Source organism: Protopterus annectens, chromosome 6.part0 (assembly GCF_019279795.1).
Source record: "Protopterus annectens isolate FY-2018-M chromosome 6.part0, PAN1.0, whole genome shotgun sequence".
In the NCBI taxonomy this organism is placed as follows: Eukaryota; Metazoa; Chordata; order Ceratodontiformes; family Protopteridae; genus Protopterus; species Protopterus annectens.
In genome coordinates, this window is record NC_056737.1 from 1,043,841,384 (window position 1) to 1,043,866,297 (window position 24,914).

General features: G+C 39.1%; 1 protein-coding gene across 1 annotated transcript in view; it reads right to left on the reverse strand.

The window, feature by feature from the left end:
• LGMN (legumain) overlaps positions 1-22,913 on the reverse strand; it is a 208,962-nt gene extending 186,049 nt beyond the window's left edge. The window contains exon 1 of the mRNA XM_044074652.1: positions 22,796-22,913. The gene's annotated coding sequence lies outside the window, so the exon portion shown is untranslated. The remainder of the gene's footprint in view (positions 1-22,795) is intronic.
• Positions 22,914-24,914: the final 2,001 nt, after the last annotated feature.

Here is a 24,914-nt window from a genome sequence, read left to right on the forward strand (position 1 = left end):
ATCTCAATTTTGTGCTTGAGAATCTGACTCGGTCTTCATTTGAACCAGCTCATGGGGTAATCTGAGGTGAACAAGAAAGGCTGACGATTATTGATCTAACATCTGGTAAGCAAGTATCTGAGTTAGTGAGTCAACCCTACCTTATTTTTCACAGGGACATGGTTTCTTTGAGAACAAATCTTACCATTATGCCTAAAGTCATCCTAGGGTTTACTTTAAGATGGACTATTAATCTCCCACTTTTGTGTACTGAACCAAAGAACAAAGGAGAAATGATTCTTCACTTTCTGGATGTATGACAGCAGCTCAGATACTACCTAGACAAAACCCAACCTGTCAGGAAAGTTGACTGTCTTTTTGTCTCCTATGAAGGTATGAGGAAAGGGCAAATCTTGTTAATATGGTTGTTTCCTGCTGTTTTTGTTATACTGGTCACAGTAAACTACTTCCAGGCAGGATTGGAGCTCATTCAACATGGACATTGGCTTCTTCGGTAGCTTTCTGGATAGGAGCAGATTCTAGAAATATTCTAGTGGCAGCGACATGGTCCTTTGTGCATACTTTTACAGAACACAACAAACAGGATTCCTTGTCCAGAACAGCCTTGCTAAGACTATTATCCAGGGGCTCCTGGAGCCTTAGGTACTGGCCTCCTTCCTCTTTTTCTTCTCCTATACAAGCTATGGTACTCTACCCACATAGCTTATGCTACTGCAGTGCTCATCCATATTCAAACATAGTACATATGTGTAAGTGCATCATAACATGTTCTAATGGATCGGTGGTGTAGTAGCTATCCCTCTAGTCCCCTTTTGTTCTGCTGTTCCTTATGTGTTCTCAGGGTGTGATCATTTTCACCCATTGTATATTAGTTATAGTTCTCTGTTTTCTAGCACAAGTGTTCAGAGCTCCTGCCTTCTTTCTGGGCAAAAAATGCCCTGAAGACTTAAGTGCTCCACCTGCCTGATATATATATATATGATGTACCTTGCCTGCTCCTAGCAGGTGTAGCACCCGAATGTGCCCACAGCTTCGGAAAGTTGGCTGTTGTGGGTATGGTGGGGGGGGGGGGGTAGTTAGAAAAACTACTCTTATGGTTAATTTACTTAAACAACTGCACTTTTTCAACCCGTTTACCCTCTGCATGAGGCATCAGCTTTCCCTGCCTTTCATCTGTGCTGCAGAATGAGATCAAATGGTAAATGACACTATACCTTCTACTGTAATGAGAAAAGCCCTTTAACAGAAATGCACCTGAACCCCAAAAGACTGGCCTATGCAACATGAAAGCTTTAATATTAACCTATTATATAAATGTATGGATGCTGTTTACTCCAAAAAGTCAGTTTGTTGACATAGTGCTCTGCTTTGGATATATATCAAAAGAACTCTTTGTCAAGTCTTTGAAGTGTTGCAAGAAGTAAGACTGAGTGGTTGTGATTACAGTAAGTGTGAGATTGTGTTTGGAGTGCCGATCATTTGAGGATTGTGAGTTTGTGTTTGTGCGAGTATTTGTCAGTTGAGATTAAGGGCTTCGGAATGGAGTAGATTTAGTGTTACATCTGAATGTCTTCTTTAATGGCAATGTTATGGAAAGGGTTTTTGATAAGGTAAGGCAGTGTTTACTTCAGTTTTAATTGGTTTTCACATATTCATATTTGTGCGATCCTGGAGCGATCCTGGAGTCATATGCATATATACATATACATATATATATATTACACATACATGCATACACACACACACACACACACACACACACACACACACACACACACATATACGTGTGTGGGGGGGGACATGCCACCACATTTTGGGTTAAGGGGGGAATTGCCCTCCTTGTAAAAATATAGTATGTCTATCTTTGTTTTATTCAAGATTCTTGCTGTTGGTGGATGCGCTGTTCAGTTATTTTGCAGTTCAGACATTTTACATCAACTGTTTTAGTTTCAGTGTGTTTGTTCTTCAATTTCGTGGCTTTTGTGGGTGTGTGTATATCTATATTTGTACATACACGTGTGAGGGTCTGTTTGCGTGCAATAGATATGTGTGTATCTACATATGTATATATACACATGTGTGCCTATATATATATATATATATATATGTATATATATATATATATATATACATATATATATATATATATACATATATACACACACTATATATATATATATATATATATATATATATATATATATATATACATATAGATATATATATGCTTGGGAATCAGCATTAAGCAAAACTATTTAATGTCGACCTCTATATTATTAGCGTGCTTTGGGGCTGGGGAATATACACTTTCCCTGTGGTTGTGCAATCTCAGCGTTAGTATATATAATTAGTAAGGGGTGTGGAGAGTACAGTCCACCACATAGGGTGAAGTTATTCCATATGCAAAAGCATGTAGACATTTTATGGCAATGTTAGCAATGTCGATGTTTGTTCTGTTTGACTATTTTAGATAAATAAATATATCATGAGAGAGATTTATTTTATTTATTTATTTATTTATTTCAGTTTGTTAACCGGGGAAGTCCATTGAGCCAATGTAGCCAGTTTTCAATGGAGGCCCGAGGAGAAAAGCTCCAGATGAAAGACAATATACAATGTATTAGTACAGCATATGAGAACAACAGTTTAACATTTAATATACAGCAAGGCAAGATTTTACATATATTGAAATATATGAGCTGAGTCAATCACTTATAAGATATTAGCAAAAACAATAAATTATGTTCATTTAATACACTACATGTATTTAGGCAAAGGAATTGTAGAGAGATGAAATGAAGCAGTGGCAGAGATTAGAGTAGAATAGAATAGGGACAGCAGATATCAGGAATCAGGTAGGATGGGTACAGGAGCACTCCCAGACGGAGTACAGGTGAGAGTGGAGTAGGGTTTTAAAGGATGGTAGGTTAGGGGTAGTTCTAATGTAAGGGGGAAGAGAGTTCCATAATCTGGCAAGGGAGAATGATAATAGAAGTTGCCCTGGTGCGTGTAAAGGCTTGTAAAGTTCTAAGAGGTTCTGATTTGTGGATCTAAGTGTTCTATGTGACTTTTGAAGTTTTAGGGAAGAGGAGAGTGATGGACAGTTAGAAGGTTTGAAAATTAGCTTGTGTGCTGTAGTTAGCTGAATGAAATTTAGGTAGCTTGGGAGCCCCAACCAATTTAGAGCATGTAGGGAGTTGCAATGGTGAGTAGAGGATTTGGATCCTGTGGCAAACTTTGAAATTTTGTTATAACATGAGGAAAGTTTGGATTTTAGGGATGATTGGAGGTTAGAGAGTAGCGGAGCTCCATACAAAAGGGAGGGTAGGAGGTAAATGGTAGATAGGAGTTGTCTAGAAGACAGAGAAAGGTAGTGCCTGTGTCGATAAAGCATACCAAGTTTTTGAGGAGTCTTTTTAATATTGGTTTGTAGGTGGATATCAAATTTTAGCTGGTCATCAATAAGAACGCCCAGAAGTTTTGTATGGGGATATATACACGCACATGGGTCTACTTTCTACTTCACTTCACCGAAATCCTATTTCACTGAGAACAAATCACCTAAAGTTTAAAACACTGACAACTCATTTCACTGAATCTGATTTCAGACAGCTTAAAATGCTAAATTTCATAAGACTAAATTCGCAAAACTAATAGCAACCTTTTTCCACAACTTAAAAACTACTTCTATATCCTCTTAACAAAAAACAGACACTATAAAACCAAACTAAGTGGGGCCTATGCCCCCCCCACCCCCTAACTATATACACTAACTCCAGGTCGCACTACAGTGGGGGATAAGGACATGTACCTTTTACTTGCCTCACAGTACTCTACACTCTGCTCCTACCACATTCCAAAGGTGGCTTGGACACTCTAAACTGGCCATAGGTGTGTATGTGCATGCAAGTGTGTGGTATGGAAGAACAGCTGTGACAAAGCTAGCCACCTGGTGGTGGGAACCTTGGTTCTGAATGTTTGTCATTGCTGAAGTGACATTTTCATCCTATGTACAAAAATGGGAAAAGGGGCTGTGGATGGATGGATAAATCTCTCTATATATCTATAACTATATAGATGAATTGTATAGATATATATGTGTGTGTGTGTATACATATATATATATATATATATATATATATATACACACACACACATATATACATATATATATATATATATATATATATATATATATATATATATACATATATATATATGCATATGTGTGTGTGTGTGTGTGTGTGCATTTATACTTGGTATTACTTTAGTTGCCAAACACTTTAAACGCATGCCAAGTTTTGAGGAAAATCTCATCTGTGATGAGGGTGGTCAAATTGTATTACTGTTGAAGTTCAGGAGGTTGACCGCATTATAATTCTGTACCCCACTTTCTCCATGATTAAGCGACTGTGAAGTTAATTTAACTTTCAGAATGTGGTGGGCAAAGGCCCTATGTAAAAACAAAGTGCTTAGTATTTCTTGGTGCTTGCAAATGTAAAGCATTTGTTTACATGTGATCAGTGGTTTTAGATTTTTTTTTTGTTTTGGTGAGTGTAATTGTCAAAGTTGTTTGCATTTTCCATTGATGAGTGTTCATTGTCAATTTAGAAAACATGTGTGTGTGTGTGTGTGTGTGTGTGTGTGTGTGTGTGTGTGTGTGTGTGTGTGTGTGTGTGTGTGCATGCATGCATATGCGTATGTATGTATGCATGCTGCTCATGTCTTCATAATATCTGAAACAATAGTTGTATACAGGGAAAGACTACATTTGTCTCGGTTACTTTTTAAGGCATTCAGATGTTTGGAAACTTAACATTGATGTGTTGTCTGAAGACACCTATATTATAATGCAATACCTTAAGTGTGAATGAAAAAAAAGGTCAATGTCTTTTTTGCTATAGTGAGTTTCAGACTTCGCGTCCATTTAAAAATGTTTTTTTTTTCTAGAAATTAAACATTTTGCTGTAGCCCAGCATGTATTTTGTAACTTCAGTGTTGTAACTACACTTTTGTAAGGTTACCTGTGGGGCTGATGTACACCTATAAATCTTTGTATGGGGTGTGACTACATCTAAGGTGCCAGTATTATTACTATGTATAGAAAGGGTGACAGTAACAGTGAAGTGAGGCATGAGTGTATCGAACAGTAGAGTTACAAACTTACTGAAGATTACTGCAAACAGTTTCCAGTGAGTTAAGCAGTGTAGTAGGCAGCCTCACCTGCAGAGACTAAAAGGAAGGAAGTGTCAAAACCATGGTTCACTAGTCTGCTGATTCAGAAGCCTTCATGATGATACACATCAAAAATACCATGCCTTTTACTGACACTCACGCAGATCAAATTAGATAAATGATTTTCATTCCAGACTGCAGGTGTGATTAAAAGGTAATGAAACTAGAGAGTGTTTTTTAGACAAAAACAGCATATTAAAACACAGAGACAGGACAAGACACTTGCATGACTGTTTTAAATAGCAAGTAGTAAGTGAAGCGTGGCGGACTTGTACACATCACTACACGTCACTGTTGTGAGTACTACCCATTTTGGAGGAGCACATCCTGTTTCCATTCCAAGTACAAAGGTGGCCAGGAGAAACAAGGAGGAAGATACAATGAAAGTATTTAATTTCCCAACAAATTTGATAAAAATTAATCAGGAATTTGTTCAACAATGCAAACAACAGTCTAAAATGTGGAGGAAGGCAATCAAAGAAGAATAAATTAACCAGAGGGACTCGGGAAGGGTGTCTACTGTCCCCCTAGTCTCTTTGCACTTCATTTGCGACTGTTGGCACAGAAAATAAGAAAATCTAAATTACAGGGCCAGTGATACAGTTCTGGGGAAAAATAGCACTGTTTTCAGACAGTGTGACATTATATATGTGAGTAACCTGGAAGTAGCGGATTATAAAATAAATGTTGATAAGACAATAGCAATTACAGTAAATTATGTCCCAATGCAAAATTTAGTTCAGACACATCCCATCCTATGATGGCTTATGAAAAAGAGAGATTTTGCAATTTGTATAACTGAACATTCTCAACAGGCTGCAATGGACATGTGGCTGGAGACAAAGCAAAAAGTAATAAACCTAATTAAGAACTGGGAATTAATTCAGATGGACCTTGACAGTAAAATATAAGCAACTTATATGTTTGTAGATCCCTTGATAATATATGTGGGGCAGACATATCTATTTGATTCAGGGAAGAAATGTGAATTAGCTTAAAAGCACTAAAGAATTTTGTACATGAAAATAAGAAGGCTAAAGCAAGATGGGAACACATGCAGCGACCATTTGAACAGGGACGGCTGGTTCTAACAAATCTTAAAAAGAATATTACTTATCTGAACACTTGTAATTTATCTGTTGCAGGACGACGCATACTGCAGAAGTGAAGAAAATGCTTTTACATACATACGGACAAAGTTAGAAAAAGAGTCAGGACATATTTTGAAAGCTTGTTGTAGAGAAGGGGGGCATGTGGATAACACAAAGATAATGATAGTAAAAACCTTTAACAAGAAACAATGGAGGCAGTATGGTGGCAACTTTTTCCCACAGGAGGATATTTAGCCATATGGGGATGTGGAAAGGTGGGAGAAACCTGAGAACATTTGGAAAAGTTGAGTAGTACAGCCTAAATATTGGGAGCAGTTGAGGAAAAAAGCAGGATCAAAGGAGTGGGAGGAAGTGAATGAAGAACTTAGAGTGAAACCAAGAGATCAATTACTGCACATTAAAAAAAAGGTAGACAGAGAAATGCAGGCAAAGAGGGGCAATGTTCGGAGCTGATAGAATACCTCACTGAATCTTGAATGGAACAAGCTAGGAGAGTAAAATTAAGGGCGTACTGGTGTTTGAAGAAGGGTACTAACATCAGAGTAGGAGGTTTCAAACAATGATAAAACACGTTAAAACACATGCAACAAATATCTCACAAAGCCAGTGTGCCGAACAGTCACAGCCCTTAAGACTAAACAACACACCTGATATAACACAAGCACTCAGGTCACTCCAAGGCAAGTACAAATATGACTCAGTCATTGTTCATGCTGGTGTGAATGACCTGAGACATACCTCCCTGGACTACATGAAAAGAGACATAAAGGAGCTCTCTGAGCATGTAGCCCAGGCCGGTATGACCCTGACCTTGAGTAGCATCTTACCCTCACCAAGAATGATGCCACAATATGAAGACAAGATGATCAATTTCAACAATTGGCTTAAGTACTGGTGTCATTCAAAGGGGATCCAATGCCTTTCAGCTTGGGATGATATGCTCGACAAGCCACGATGCTTCGCTAGGGACGGCTTGCACCTGTCACTCCTGGGCTTTCAGATATTGGCAAAGGCTCTTGCTACCCCCATAGTGCCTTTTTTAGGCAAGGCTCAAAAGACAAACCCACCTCCATAGGTATCACAAGGGATAAGAAACTAAGAGTAATGCTACTCAACGCCAGAAGTCTAAACCTCAAGATGCACACATTCAAAACTCTCCTTAGCATGGAGAACATCGATATCTGTGCAGTAACAGAAACCTGGTTCAGGGCTTCCGAGAGCACCCCAGCACTACCAGGTTATACCTCATACCATGCTTTTCGGCCCCAAAACTTGGACCGAACCACAAAAGGAGGGGGAGTATCGATATTCATCAAAGATACCCACACCTCCAGGTTGGTGGCAAAGCACGAAGCATCAGAGACTATCCATGTGCAACTAACAGTGGGTAAAACTGCCATCCAGTTTATAGCCTGCTACAGACCACCCTCCCATACTCAGGAACCCCACTCGGCCTTCCTGAGAACACTGGAAAATATGAAGGTCTCAACAAAAACACCATTATATTCGGCGACTTCAACTACCCAAACATAGACTGGGAGCATTACTCTAGCTCCAACACCCTAGCCCAAAGGTTCCTAGAATTTATAAACTCAAATGCTATGGAACAACTTGTTACCACTCCCACAAGAGGGGAAAACATACTGGACCTGATCATCACCAACATGGGGACTCTATGCTCCAGACCAGAAGTTTTTCCCTCACTGGTAAGATCAGACCATAAACTAATCTCACTGGATATTCACATCCCGACCCCACCCCCTGCCCAGAAAAACACAGTAAAAAACTTCTCTAAAGCAAATTTCAAAATCCTCAAAACCGAGGTGGAATCCATCAAAGCCCCCGGGCCTGTGGAAAATACGGCCCATACCGCAGAATCCTTTATAAACGCATTCTATGAACACCTTCGGGAATGCATGGATCATGCGATCCCAAATAAAACCAAGACCCAATCCTCCAAAGGCAGACGTCCTGTCTGGTGGACCCCAGCCATAAACAAACTATACAATAGAAGGAGGAAGCTACTAAATGATAGAGCAAAATCCCAAAAAGGGAAAGCATCACTGATCAGTATTAGCAAAAAACTACGGGCACTCATAAAATTGTCTAAGGCCAGCTTCGAGAGAAAAATTGCACAGGACACTAAGGATAATCATAAGGCTTTCTTTAGTTATGTTAGGAACCTGGGTGGTAATTCCCAGATATGCTCAGAATTAGTCCAAAATGACAAAAAATACACTGAACCCACAGACACTGCCAACATCCTAGCTGACAGGTTCAGCACAAACTTCTCCCGCACCTCCTCACCAAAAGGGCAAATATCTATCCCAGCAGAGTGCTGCCCCCCTGACATCTCAGATGCTCAGGTAAGAGCCGCCCTCTCCAAAGCAAAAAACACAGCATCAATGGGACCAGACGGTGTCCTGGGCTGCGTCCTACATGAACTCCAAGAAGAGCTAAACTCAAACATAAAACTACTGTTCAATCTCAGCCTTACTACAGGATATGTGCCCAAAGAGTGGCGTACAGCAACAATGGACCCTCTCCATAAAGGTGGTGCCTCAATGGATTCTGGAAACTATCGCCCCATAAGCCTGACTAGCTTGGTCTGCAAAGCTATGGAAAGGATCATCATGGACCTCTTAAATAAAGATATTGGGGACCTACAGACACTGGATCCTACCCAGTTCGGCTTTGTTAAGGGCAGATCCTGCCTCTTAAACCTGGTTGATTTCTTTGAAACAGTCACCGAGGCGATTGACGAGGGGAAAGTGGTCCACACAGCCTACCTGGACCTCGCAAAAGCCTTCGATACAATACCCCACTCGGGCATTATAGATAAGCTCACCAGCTTAAATATAAACCCCTATGTCACTAGATGCATTGCAAACTGGCTCAAGGACAGAACCCACATGGTTAGAATTGCTGGAGCCATGTCAGACTCCAAACCAGTTACAAGTGGTGTCCCACAAGGCTCAGTCCTGGGACCTCTCTTGTTCGGTATATATTTCTCGGAGGTACAGGCCAACATGGAAGGACTGTGGCTGACCAAGTTCGCAGATGACTACAAACTGGGCGCCATAATCGACTCTCCAGCCGACACAAGCATCCTCCAAAAGGGCCTTATAGAAACAGACAACTGGTGCCAGAGCCATGGCCTCAAGCTAAATGCCAAAAAGTGTATAGTCATCCCCTTTGGCAAAAACAAAGTGCCCACAAATTACCACATAGGTGGTAATCCATTAAGTACAGAAGAAGTAATTAGGGACCTGGGGACCCAAGTTGATAGCAATCTCTCATTTGACAACCAAGTCGATAGCAATCTCTCATTTGACAACCACGTGGCCAAAGTGGTTAGAAAAACATTTTATATAGCTCACCTAATCATGAAGGGATTCACATCTAGATCAGGGGAGGTCATCGTGCCTCTTTACTCATCCCTCATCAGGCCCATAATTGAGTACAATGCCCCTTTTGGGATGTACCTTACCAGACACCTGCAGCAACTGGAAAGACCCCAAAAGTACCTCACCAAGAGGATCAAAGGGCTCAAACAGATGCCATATGCTGCCCGGTTAAAGAAACTCCAGCTCTACTCAGTGGCATACCGCCTGTTCAGAGGCAATCTGTGCCTGACGTATAAAGCCATGTCCAACCCGGAATTAATGGACATGCTGCACCTCAGAAAATCCAAATCCCATCGAGCTACGCGCTCGAGAGACTTGAACCTCAGCACTGAAATAAATAGGACATGCTGGAGGGACAGATTCATAACCCAGAGGCTCCCTTCACTCTGGAATAAAATCCCAGTCCAGGTTAGGCAGAGTCCCTCATTGACTCTCTTCAATAGGAATCTTGATGAGTGGATGGGAGATCGTAGGTTTACCCCGGGTATCACTTCTGTCTCACTGTTAGACAGAGGCAGAGTATACTAACCTCGAAAAAGGGCTTAGCAAAATAAATTTAAAATGGGTGGCGAAAGCCAAACACATTCTGGCTAGGCTTATAGATGCCCTAGGGCAGATAGCCTAGTATGAACCTATGATGGGTCAATATTTCTGAAAAAAAAGGAACAATAAAACAAATTTGTTTGATACCTATATTTGTCCCAAAAAACAGGAAATTTAAGAGCTCTGGCTGGAAGTGTTTACATAAGTACTTTTACATGCCAGGGAAACTGCGTAAATTTTTCTGCAGGTGGAAAATAACTGCTGGAGATGTGATGTGGGTGAGAAGAGAACCATGGAGCATACTTTTTAGGAGTGTAGAGAGATGGCAGACTTTCAGGAGCTGAGAATTTAATGAAAAATATTAAAGAGTAGGAACAGGCATTAAAGATGGAGCACATGCTCTAAAATTGGGTTAAGATTACCCAGCCAATGAATGTTAATGCCCTGTATCAACAATGTTGTTAGTGGCTAAGAAAGTAATAACTAAGAAGGGGAAGACAAGGAATAAACCAGAGACGCAACAGATAAGAATAATTAAGGAGGGTCTCAAAAAAATCATAATTTCTAGAGGCAAGAAAAAACAAAAGTCCAGTAACTACAAGTCAATGGTCCAAATGGATGCTATCTTGAGAGCATAAGAACTGAAGGACAGATGAACAAGATGGTAACAGGGAACTAGGGAGAGAGTGATTAGATAAGACAAGGAAACTGTAAAGTTCTTAGGACTAGTTTTCTGTACATAGTTTTTGTGAGGAAGCTTTATAGATAGATAGACAGACAAACAGATATACAGACAGATAAACCAAAATTTACGTTCTAAGAGCAACAATAAACTGTAAAGTACAGCTGTGTGACATCTGACCATAACAGTACATGTCCTTCTCTCCACTTCTACAGTATTCTAAACAAAAGGGATCTCCTGCCCAGAGCAACTTGACCTTCGCCAGCATACCAAAGCCTAATGATCTTGTATGCGCCGTACATCACACCTATACTCCCTGCACAGAATGTAGGGCATAAAAGGAATGTACAGACACAACTACCCATAACTTCTTTACTGCCAATTCAAACATTATTGTTAGCTGGCGTGATTGCCTTATTGCTATGCTAAATACCTAGCACCAAATAAGTGCCCCATCTGTTTTTTTTTCTTTCTTGGTCTTGTATTATATTTTGCCACCTAGAGCTCATATCATCCAAGAAGGGAAAATATCTGTGTGGGAGGCAGATTCCTCATAAGGATCATCATGAATGGTATCTGTTTTGTTTTAGTGCTTCCCACAACCAAAATTCTTGCAGTATTTGTAAGGCGTTTGTGGCTAAGATACTCAAAAGCCGTTTGCATTCCCTGGCCATTTATAGTATTTGTAAGGTGTTTGTGCCAAAGATACTCAAAAGCCGTTTGCATTCCCTGGCCATTTATCTTGAAAACCAGAGTACCTTTAAACCTAGATACTCCCACTAGGTAAGAAGGCCAAGACGTCTCTGCCAGATTCTTTAACGGTCTAGCCTCCACCGGATGTCCCTCTAGTAATAGCTCTGTAGGTCATTCGGCATCTACAATCAGATACCTCTGCTGCGACCTCCTCAAAGGCAGGCATGAATCCTATCTTTTCACATGTCCTCTGAAGCTTTGCAGGCATCTGTTCCAGACGTTGACAGGAAACCATGGGGGTCCTACAGGGTTTCAGTAGATATACTGGTCAGAGAGGAGGTTCCAGGTTCTCTTATAGAAAACTGCCAAGGGTCGGAAGTTCAAGCATTTGCTAGGGCTGATGTCCCTTCCAAAAAAAGACAAAAACAAACATCCTTAGAGGGAATGGCAAGAGCTTACTCAGGGCATATTTTCTGCCTTGATGGCCCTGAAGCCTCCTCACGGGGTTTCGGTGCCTGCTCCTCCTTGTCTGCTATCATGAAACAAGGGTAGTGTTGATTTTTTTTTTTGGGGGGGGGGCATTACATGAAAGCTACTAAGAATAAGACTGATAACACTGACAAGCATGGTGCAGGAACTTCCTGCATGTGAACTGAGCACATAAACTTTGGAACTCTTGCCTGTCACCCAAAAGGAGAAAACACCTTGTCACATATCAGTTGCACAGTTTTAACAATGAAAGTTTACAAATATGGCTAACATAATGATATATTCATGTAAATGAATGCTTCCACACAAGTTAGTACAACAAACCCATGACCAGTCTGTCATTAGCAATTTTTTTCTGTATGTAACAGATTCCAAGGTAAATAAAAATGAAAAAAAAGTAAGTCATTCAGCATTTCTGACAGAATCTTGGGAGCACGTTGTTATTCTTGTGTTGTAACATCATGGACTAAACTTCTAGCCTGCTAACATCAGATACTTTATTGATACTAAATATGAGTTGGCTGCAGCATTCTCTCTCCCCCATGCTCCGGCAACTCTGATATTAGTATATTTTGTGTTGTGGGGGTATAAGGGTGCACCTGATTTAACATGCTTTTTTGTTTGTTTTCATTGCTTACTGGTGTTACCTTTCCAATGAGAGAGTGGTGTTTTTGCACCTGCTGTAGTGACATAAATCCATCATCAAAAAAAATGTTCTTGGCAAAAATTGCACTGCTTACTATTTAATTCAAACAACTGAAGCCCTTCTGTGTCGAAGCACAGAACCATCACTTTTGTCAAGACATGCTGTGTTACTATGCACAGCACAGCTCATGAAGCTGCTGACTTTCCTACATCTGTGTGACTACAGAGATGCTGTATTCAAGTAAGGGGAGTGTAGAAGGGCAAAGTCCACCACAAGGTGGTGTGCAACGGGCATAACCACCCTGCAAGACACTGATTACATTGTTTTTGTTCCTTGTTTTGGCAATGACACAACTACCTTGCTTTCCTTGTCTTTTATCCCTACTACCTGGCTCCCATCACCCCTTCTGCAATCAGAAGGCCAATTCGTTCCCCTTTGGCATGAAACATGATTGTGTGACACTATGATCCAGACAGTCACCAGGGTTTCCTGATAATGGATGAAATCTCACCCCCAAGCAGCTAATATGCATCCAAAATTGTGGAAGGAATGAACATGCCTTCCCCTTCAAAAGGATGTCGACCATACAGTACATGCTTCTGACAAATGACTGCATTGAGATTTTATCATTTTCAGTTTTTCATGTGTATTAACTTGCAATAAGATTTTGTCATTTTTCAGTGGTTTCAATGTGGTGGGAATTCATCTGATGTGAACCCCAAAGAAGTTATGTATTTGAGAAAAAGAAAATATGAATTCAAGATGTGCCTAACATCAGCACTGAAGTAAACAAATCAGAAATATGCATAGCAATAGCAAGTCCAGCTTTTTTAATGTGAACTGTTTTGGAGATACAGAAAATGTAGCAATGAAAGAGAACAATTAATTAAATATATATTAGACCTGTATAGTTTGATCTAAAAATACAGCTGTATAAGGTATGTACCACAACACAGGCTGTCCAAATCCTTTCCTGCCCCTCCAGCTCTTAATACTTCAGGCACACAGGTTGGTTTAATCTGCACAACCAATCCTCCTTGCAATGACCTCAAGGAAGATGCTTATCCCTGTGGTCATCCTACACATGACCAGACTCCCAAATAAACATCACTTGTTCCAAAAAACATGAGTAGTATTGCTTATAAATAAAGATACAGCTCCTACTCTAACCATCCTGAATTTCATTACAATGTACTGTGTCCACTAGGAGTATTACTGCTCATAAACGCATACCATCTGCTCTAATTGTTAGGTGTATCACTACTTACCGACACAGGTGCGCCAGCTACTCTACCTGTTAGGTGTACAACTGCTTACAGACAGACTTACAGACAGAGGTATACTACCTGCTCTACCTGTTAGGTGTATCACTGCTTACCGACAGACTCTACCCGTTAGGTGTATCACTGCTTATGGACAGAGGTACAACACCTACTCTACCTGTCAGGTGCATCACTGCTTATGGACAGAGCTATACCACCAACTCAACCTGTTAGGTGTACCACTGCTTATGGACAGAGGTATACCACCAAGTCCTAACTGCCAGAAGTACAAATGCTTATAAACATACATCTATCACCTACTTTACTTACACAACTAGTTGGGTAGTGGTGGCTGTCTGCAGGGTCACTCTAGGAGCAAAATGTGACTCACAACAGACCAAGCAAGAGAGAGGACTCATGACAGCTGAAGACACACCACCTATTCTAACTGACAGGAAAAGGAGTGATAATAAATACTGCACTGCTAACTGCCAGGGGTACTACCACTTATAAACAAAGATATGCCTCCTAATACAACTGCTACAAAACCACTTTCAAGGTATGTTTGGTGTGAAACGGCTTGCCATACATACCGATAAGGGGGAGTTCACTACACTTTACATTTTTGTACTATACAGTCCTCCCTATCCTTCTTTCCACTCATAGACAGCCTCTTCTACCTGCTCTCTCCCTTTAACAGCACTGCACCAATAGCTGGTCCCTATCATTCTTTCCACTCATAGACAGCCTCTTCTACCTGCTCTCTCCCTTTACAGCACTGCACCAATAGGTGGTTGGAATCTTAACTTGATGGGGACATGTATAGTCAGAATTCCATCACTGTTCCACCTTACATGATCTGTATGAGCTGACATGTACTGTACCTACAGGCTTAATATTCAAAATGGCAATGCTGCCTTATTATATAACACTGCTACCAACACACCTGATAAATGCCAGCATATATATGTACTGCCTAAATGCACAATTGTTTCCTACTGTGCCCTATGTTTCTAGTCATTCAAAACAAGTAAGGTTGCCACTACCTATACCACAGGGTGGTCTATCTTCCCCTAAGGAATTACATAATTTTCCTGCTCTCTCAGAATTAAATATCTTTCTGCACAAACTTACAAGTTGCTACTGAATTACCAAGGATTTAACTGAAAATCAAAGAAGTATCCAATGATCACAAAGACAGTTATAGGAGGTCAACTTGTCCTTTACAGCTTCTGGATCTAAAGGAATAACTTAAAAGCAGAGACTGAATCTGGAGACACTGGAGGCAGACAAATAAGGAACTTCATAAGGTTTTCTTCGATCTCAGTTACACTGCCAAAATATCTGTTAACACTGCTAAATCTTTTCCATATGAACCAGATCCTGTCTTCAAAGAACATGACAGAGACAATATCAAAATATTACTTGGACATACTAAATTTCACTCTTGTAACCCAATAGACTCCTGAATGGAGATGAAGCTTTCTCTAAAATAAGTGCCAATTATCTCATATAAGATTTCAGCAATTGTCCTACTTGTCCCATCTAACCACTATGCCCCAACCAAATGTTTCTGATAGTCATTTAAGATGAGACATCCTTGAAAACAGATGTATGGCAAACAGCCTTATTCTAATTAAAAGGCTTGCTCGTTTTTGATCTGGTGAAGAGCCAGGGTCCTACTATGAGAAATTAGAACTCAGTTTCTCAGAGCACATTAGCTAAACCCTAAAAGTGTATATTGCCTGTCATATTCAGTGTAAGTAGCTCAGAATTACTTTTTTGTGGGGCTTAAGTTACTCTGCACCTGCATGCAAACATCCACCAACTGTACAACTTGGTTGCAGCAACAAAACAGACTGCCAGTAAGAATAAAGCATAAGAATAAAATGCTTTGTTATACAAGATAAAGCCTAGTTACATCAGTACATTTAACTTTCTTTGACCCACTTGGGAGTCATAAAGACACCACTACTACTCAAAGGATAAAGAAACCACTACCACTCAAAGGATAAAGAAACCACTACCACTCAAAGGATAAAGAAACCACTACCACTCAAAGGATAAAGAAACCACTACCACTCAAAGGATAAAGAAACCACTACCACTCAAAGGATAAAGAAACCACTACTACTCAAAGGATAAAGAAACGACTACTACTCAAAGGATAATTTTATATCTATTTTACAGGCTTGACTCGCTTCTCAACTTGAAGATAAAAATGTCTTGTGCAGAGAATATCCTGCTTCCTAAAAGTGAAGTAAATGTTCCCTCTGGTGGCTCCAAGCACCTTATAAAAGTACTTCACTGTTGCAAACTGCTTTAAATAAAACCTGTTGATTTAGGTCCCTCTCAGATTCCTCTGACCACAAAATCTCACTCAGGAAAGCAAATTAGCTACCAAATACTGAAAGCACAACTCTTCTTCTGGTTTCTGTGGTTTCAAACTGCAAATAAGCTTAAATTCAACGTATCTCAATATTCATAAAGACCACCAATTCACCAAGTTATCTTACTCAACAGACCCTCTTTTGGAGTTGAAGCTTCTAAATGTGCCTCTTCTAAACTTGCCCTTAGCTGTCTGGAACTTCATGCTTTCCAGCTTCAAGTACTCCGTCCGATGGGATCACTTGAAAGTTGCACAAGGCCTCAACACCATTGACTGAATGTGACAAAGCATTTTAGTGAACCCAATGCTTTGATCTTTACAGCTGTATGTAAATATTGCCTATACACCTGATGAATGACTTTTTTAATGCTAAACATAAACAGGCTTTTCTAAGGCAGTTATGTAAACACTGCCCATACACTTGACTGGACTGATTTCTTCAAAGGCTAAACAGCATAAGAATGTTTGGTAAGCCTGCATAATCAGTGAACTCTTTCTTGTTGACCATCTGTGACTGGCCAAGCCTACAAATTGTACCTTGGATAAGTTTACACAACCAGTTATCAAGCACACAAATACATGAAATATCGACAGTGAAAATGGTGAGATACTTCACTATGAGGGCAATGAAATGTACTACTTACACATGCCTTCTATTTAACAAATCTGTGAAATGTCAGACATTAATTTATCATAAATATCATGTGATATTGCAAGCAGATGAATGACAAGTCACCTATGTGTTTTTTTGCACAGGTTGCAGGCTAAAATCAGGGTTTTACAAAAGTTAACTTTAAATAAAAAACTAATTATGAATACTAATATACTAATTCTAGTACTGTCAACAACTCCTTGTCACCCCATCTATCCTTCTCCAAATACATATCACATTCCTTTAAAGTGACTGTTAAAGAAAGGCGGTTTGGGGAAATAATTTCCACATGCCCAAACTGGCAGTAATATAAAGTCAACAACATTCAGAACTATTATCTGTAAAATGCTGAAGCTTTCACAAATTCTGATTTTCACATGTGGTCTGCAACAAAACCACAATCAGATAAAACTCAGTACAGTGTCCTTTATCTGACTAATTTATCATTGTTTTGGAAAGTAGCTCTAAACGATAAAATGTTGGCTACTTTTTACCACAAGTAGATCAGTTTTCAGGGTGACTTTTACTATACAACATAAAACTCTTACTTTTAGACAACTAACTAAAAAAAAACAGCCTGATTACTGATGCTTCATATAAGATTCAGTTTCAAGGGAACATGGTTTAACATCAAAGCTGTAAGTGTGTATCAGTATATTATCAGCAATTTGGTCCAATTAACAAGTTCACTTTTAGATCTCAGATGTATGCAGTTATCAGAAAATATGAACTTTAATTTGCTTTTATAACAAACTGATAGAAGAATAAACACTTTTTCTTTGGGTTGGAAACAACTTCTTTACAGGTGACAAATTAATCTTTGTATAACAGAAAACAACAGGAAGTGATGTGATGAAGGAAAGGTGTCCGAATTTGAGTGTTTTTCATTACCTACACTCTGCATTTTGAGTGAATGACTTGAGTTCCGATCATGAACATTTAAAGAACATTAATATGTAAATACAGATGTATAACTCATGTAAAACTACCACCTCAGATATGTTTATGCACAATTTAAAAACACTAACATGTAAACATATATGTACAATCATGTAATACTGGTGTCTCAGATCTTATGCAACACAGAATAAGAAAAACAATGCAACTGTTTCAACACTACAAAAACAATATAGTAGTTATTGCAAGAAGTGGGGGAAGAACATTAGCATTACAAAATGTCTGTGTAAGTGTAAATAGAAGTATAGTGGTATTACAGTTATCTATTTATTTACTACTTGATAACCAGTTAGGTGGACAGGTCAGTTGATCCAATACCACATCAGTATTGGGTAAGCAACATCTGACTGTATGAGCAGGTATCTACATTTGGTTCTGAATGATCATAGGCAAAAGTGTGGCTTATAAACTACACTGCTACTATTTAGTGAACTGGACTACTAGAGTTTAGGATTTTTAAGTAAGGACTCACAGGTCAAAAATAGTTACAGAACTCCCCCATTATTTATAACCTGCTATACAACATGTAAGACACATAACTCCCACCCCATGGCTACTATCTTTCCTTGCAAATGTACTGCTGTAGCATTGCAATGTCTGAAAATACACAAAGTGGTCAAAGCCATGAATTGTGATTAATTATATTCTACAGATAAGTTATTTTCCACAAGCACCACCTATGTATACTAGGACACTGAGTAAGACAGTTACTGGGACTTAAGTGTTAGTCATCCATGAAAACTTTTAAACTGTACATTCTGATCAGTTAATAAATACTAAAATCAAAACAATTATTCTTATATAGTTAAATAATAAAATTTTAAATCTCACATCCATTAGACTGTACTAATAAGTAGATAGCTAAAAAACAATTCAGATTTACATAACATTATAATTATTAAAGCAGTAATAATAAACAGCAAACAACAACTTCAAGGAGGTCTTTACCTCACATACACAAGGTACAGGGTTTGGTTCTGACCATGGATTACTGGCTAGGCTTAAAATGTCCTTATTGGGTGATTAGTCTAGTATTCTCCTATGAACCTATAAACCAATTGAGTTACCCCCCCCAGCTCAAACCCCCATGGTGAGAGATTTGGGAACACAGGTTGACAGCAGCCTTAACTTTGATCACCATGTGTCCATACCGGTAAGGAAGGCCTTCTAAGTTGCACATCTCACAAGTAAAGGCATCACATCTAGAGGATGTTATAACTCCCCTGTACTCATCCATCATCAGACCACTAATACAGTACAACACTACCTTCTGTATATACCTCAGCAGACACCTGCAGCAGCTGGAGAGACCTCAGAGGTTTCTCACCAAGAAAATTCGGGGCCTTCAACACACGACCTACATGGACAGACCAAAGGCCCTGACTCTGTACTCTGTACCTTACAGGCTGCTGGGAAGCAACTTGTGCCTGACCTACAAAGCAGTGTCAGACTCTGCCCTGATGGAAATGCTGCACATTCGCAAGTCAAATGGGACAATATTCACTTACTCTAGGGATCTTAACCTAGCCTGCAACATTAACAGGACATGCTGGAAAGACAGAAATGTCTCCCAGAGATTGCCAGTCCTCTGGAACAAAGTCCCAATTCACATAAAATAGCACTCCTAAATGACCATATTTAAGCGTAACTTAGACACTGGATGGGAGACCGTAAATTTATGCCGGGGGTGTCACCTATGTCCCTCTTGAATAAGGGCAGTCGGTGCTGATCACAGACTCACGCTGCAAATATAGACCATGCAACTTGGTCAATAAGGGAACAAGGGTACAACATGGCTAGGTTTATAAAGGCCCTACGGCAAATAGCCTAGTAACCTCCTATGGATTTAATAGTTAAACTCAAAGAAATAAAAATAAAACTACAATGTTAATGTATCGGTGCTTGCCAGGACTGAATCATTACTAAACTATAATCATTAAAAAGAAAAGTACAAAAATAGCTGCACTGATCTGATCTGCCCTCACCCAAAAATTGTTTCTGTGAGTGATGCAAATTATTAAACTTCTGTCTGGCATAGATTGTTGCTACTGGAAAACAGAACTTGCACGTTAACTGCATGTGAAGTAGCCCACCAACACAGTTAACTATGCTATTCAGGCTACTGCCCATTTATGGCAAAGAGTAACAGAAATTTAACAACAATGAAAAACTCAAGGAGTGCAACCACAGGTTTCCAGCTGTACACTCAGGTATGAATGTTGCAAGGCAAATTATGTTTTAAGGGCAGCAGTCTACTCAGCACAAGGGTACCAATTGTTCCAGTTTCAGTAGGATAATGAAAGTAAAAGAGCAAAAGTGAGCAAGCACATAAAGCTGTTTTCAAAACATGCTACTGATAAAGTGCTGTTATGTTGGTGGTCAGCGTAGGGTTACCACCTGTCCCACTTTGCAAAGGACAGTCCCTCTTTGGTCAGTTGTGTCCTGAGAAAAAAGTCAAAAAATGTCAAATGTCCTGAGATTTTAGGACAAAAATATTTCCTAAGTTTTCTTTAATAGTTGCATAAAACAGTTATTTTGTATATAAACAGGTAGATGGTATATGAAATAGCATTAGCAACTCAAATGCTACAAGAATAAGCTTTTGTTTTGTCAGGAAAAGTGAAGTTCTATACTTTTAAACTGGGCATGGGCATATTTTGTACTAAAAAATCTGACATTTCTACAAAGAAGAGAAAAAAATAAATAAATAATCCGCGCACTTATTCAGAAAGGTATGCCCCGTTATAATCATTGAAAATTACAAGTACGGCTGTTAAACTGTTACCCAACGAGAATCGGGGACAAAGCCAACATTTCCAAGATCAAAGTAAAAAATGATAAATACTTGATTAGCACTGACTGTTAAAATGCAGACAAAATTATTAATCTGCATTAACGTGCGTTTTCTGAACGACACGCACTCCTTACATGCAATGTAGAATACAATGTACAATGTGTAGGTGTTTATCGTAATTACTGTTACAAAATCAGTTTTAAGGAGCGGCGGAGGAAAAACAAAGAAAAAAAAAATAGTGACATCCTTGACAACAATCTGAGACATCTAACAGACTACCTCTGTACTAAACAGAATCTGGGACAAATCCAGAAATAATCAGGGGCAATAGCACTAATAACTCGACACAGTGACGGAATAAGAGACTGTGAATGAATATACATTTTTTTAACTAAAAAAGTCTGTAACTGTAATCAATGCGATTATTTATTATGTGCAATTCGCTGCCTTTACTCCAACAGTCACCAGTTTTAAGTGGGATAAATCTAAATAATCAGGGACAGTTTAACGGTATTTCTACTGTATCTACATTTCGGTGTTAACAAAGGTAGGTGCCATTGTCGGGCATCTCCCGAGTAGGGTTGCCACCTTTTCAAATGCCCAAAGTGGGACATTTTTTGTAGAAACGTCAAATTTTGCAGGGCAAAACATACCCACAGCCAGTACAAAGGGCAGAACTTCCCTTTTTTGTCAAATTAAAAGCTTATTCTTGTAGCATTTTAGTTGCTTATTCTGTTTCTTATAACATTTAAGTGTTTCAGATACAAAATAGCTGTTTTATGCAGCTATTAAAGAAAATATAGGAAATATTTTTGTCCTAAAATCTCAGGACATTTGCCATTTTTTCAATTTTTTTGCAGGACACAACTACCCAAAGTGGGACAGGTGATAACCCTACTCCCGAGGTCACTGCTACCCAAAGACAGACTGTCATACAGCACACATTTTCAAAATATTTGTTTTTCTCCAATTCGGAACATGGTGGAGGACAGAGTCACAGTGTCACGAGACGCCAGATATTTACAGGTCATGTGACATTCGGTTACTAGACGGCAATTCCAATGAGTTCATTTCCTGGTTTCCAGTCAGGAGTCAAGACAAAAACCTGTCATACAGTTCCCGGCCTCTTCCACAACGTCGCCGCACACTTATACTGTACCAGGAACAATATACTCATTGTTTGTTAGGTGTCGGAAAATCTGTATTTTCATAATTTACCCTGAAATGGGGCCACTTATCAAGAGAGCCTGCGGTCCTGTACCATGTGGCCAACTGAATGGTGTCTGGAAAAATGTGTGAAAGTCTGTGTCTATATCTCTGTCATCTATATACAGACATGTACACATATAGACCTACTAAAAAACACACCTCTTTTCCTAACACCACCTTCCCTGACTGCTGCTGTTTTGCTATAGTTGGCTAGCTCTTACTTTGTAGTTGAAAAACAGTACACAATGCGATTAACCACAGTCAAACGCGATGCCTTGAATATGAACGACTGTACACTAGACAGCCCTTAGACTTTTTCAACCACATATATTCTACCAGACTTTACACTACTGTAACAACACAACAAAGACAAAGCGACAAACAAATTATGATCGTCCGTATGCCATCCCCAGCTTACTCCCAGGGATGGTAACATTAATTACACCTCTAATTACTGCTCTAAGCACTTTGACAACTATCATGGCGGTCGTACGACCATGGAAACCTGGTTTGTTCCTTGACCTGTCTCCTGTCAAATGGAATTGGTAGTTCCGTACCTGGTATAGATTAATAAACACCCTTAGTTGCTAAAATCTTTACAAACCGCACAAGCACACCTGGTATGCCCAAATACATTTCTTTCCGTTACTTGCTCTGATGTTCTTAAAATAGGTGCGTGTTTGTCACTAGTTCACCTCCTTCCAGCCTCTATTTTGCCCCCTTACCTTTGCTTACACTCCAGTGTCTATGACTGTCTGCTTCTCACTACCCGCTGTACTTCACGGCACCCAGACAGAGGATGCAGCTGTCAATACTTCTGTTATAACCCGTTTATGGGGGCGGATCCAGTGGGTCGGGCAGCTCAACAGTGTAACATCACGGGATCAGGGCTAAAAAGAGGTGACTTTGCGTTATTAAAAGGAAAACACATGGCTTTTATTGTACCATTTCAGTCATGCTTCTTCACAAGGTACAGGGTGATCAAGCAAACTGCCGTGATGACCCTTTGTTGCTGTATAATTTGCTGACTGAGGTTGATAGCAGGAAATAATGTACCTAAGCCTTCATGATGTAGAAGACAGACTTTTTGATTTTGCTCTGTATGTTACAAGACATGGTATGGCTGTGTGCTTTACCTCTGCGGTGCAGATGCAAAACATCTAGAAAAAGGTCTAATCGATGTTTCTGGCATATGCATGCAACTTTATGCCCAGAAAGTTTGGGGTGAGGAGGGCAACTCTAGAAATATGCGTAATTTTATTACTTAGAAATACTGTTCTATTTGTTTTAGAGAGAAGAACATCATATATGTCAACTTCTGAACATTAAAATAATATCCATGCCCTTTAAAAATTGTAGTAAAAGAACCGTAAGAAGTACATTTTCTTATTTTTGGAATAGAAGGTCTTTGCATACTAGACCCTATGTAATTAGTGATAGGGAATCTCTGCATGGGCTTATTTCTGCTATTTCATAATAAATACACCACTGAATGTGATTATCTTTATGAAGAAAATCAGTAACTAGGAGGAACAAGGTAAAATCTGAAGTTAACAATCATACAGATATGCCTAAATTATAGTAGTTGAATGATATGGGCAACACAGACCACTTAATCTGCTGACATCACTTCAGAATACAATAATCACACTGGGTTTGCTTGTTTAGAACTACTTGCTTAATAAAAAAAAATAGTGGCCCTAATATTCCTTGTCTCAAACAACTGGCAGGCATACTTGTGAGGCAAGTCGTGTGTCATGGAAGTTGTATTACAATTCCAGTTTGTATTATACTAACTTAACTTTAATTTCTCTATAAACTGGCTAAATTGTATCTATTAAATCATTGCCAGATAATTTGTATCTATTTGTAATCAATGTTTTATATTATGTCTATTTTGGTATCATTTCAAACTGTATTCGTTTGTTTGTGTTATTTTTAAAGACTGTACAATTATTGTTTTGAAAATGTTTTGTAATACCTTGGAGCTTTTCTCATTGAGTCAGCACTAAAAATGGGCTCCTACTCAGTCGGGCATTCTGGGTAATCAAATGTCAGTAAGTAAGCAAGTAAATAAATACACAAATAAATAAAATTATACCTTGAATAGGTAGGAAGATATATCCTTTACATTCTTTGCCGATGAAGTGGATTTGGACATTAAGACAAGTTGTTATTGGGGATGAAGGCTGCACAGCAGTATCTCAAGGATTACTTTAGTTCTTCATTATCACCTGGTGACAGGTTGGGATAATCCAGATGTGTCGTAACTGTGTGGAGTTGATTTTCTTTTTCTCCAGATACTCCATTCCTCTGCTGGTTCCTAAAAGCAGTAATATTAATTAGCTAATGTGCATTTCCTCTCGCTGTTGTGGCTCAGGTAATAGCCAAAAACGTTCCTCGATGACCAGTTCATTTACCAAGTTACAAATAAATTAAATTAATAGCACATAGTTTCTTTGTACACAACTAATACTGGACATGACAGGACATATAATTTGTTACTTCCTTCCACAAATGTTGTACTACTGAGGTGTGAGGGGATGAGTAATAAATAAACTAGACTAAAATGTTGTCTGCTGTTGTTGTTCTAAGTTTTCTGTATAATGAAGGTCCTTAGATGTGGGGGTAACTCTGGTTTTGTGTTACTGCTTTTCTGGCATCATCTGGAGTTTGTCCCTAGCAAAGATGAGTTATCCTACGCTGTGCTCAATTCCTGCAAAATAATGTGTTAATTATAATAAACAAACTGTAAAGTAAATAACAAATGTAGCATGGTAAGATCACCTAAAAGTTTATAATAACAACTATAGATACAAGATAGTCAGTATGGAATTAGTGAAA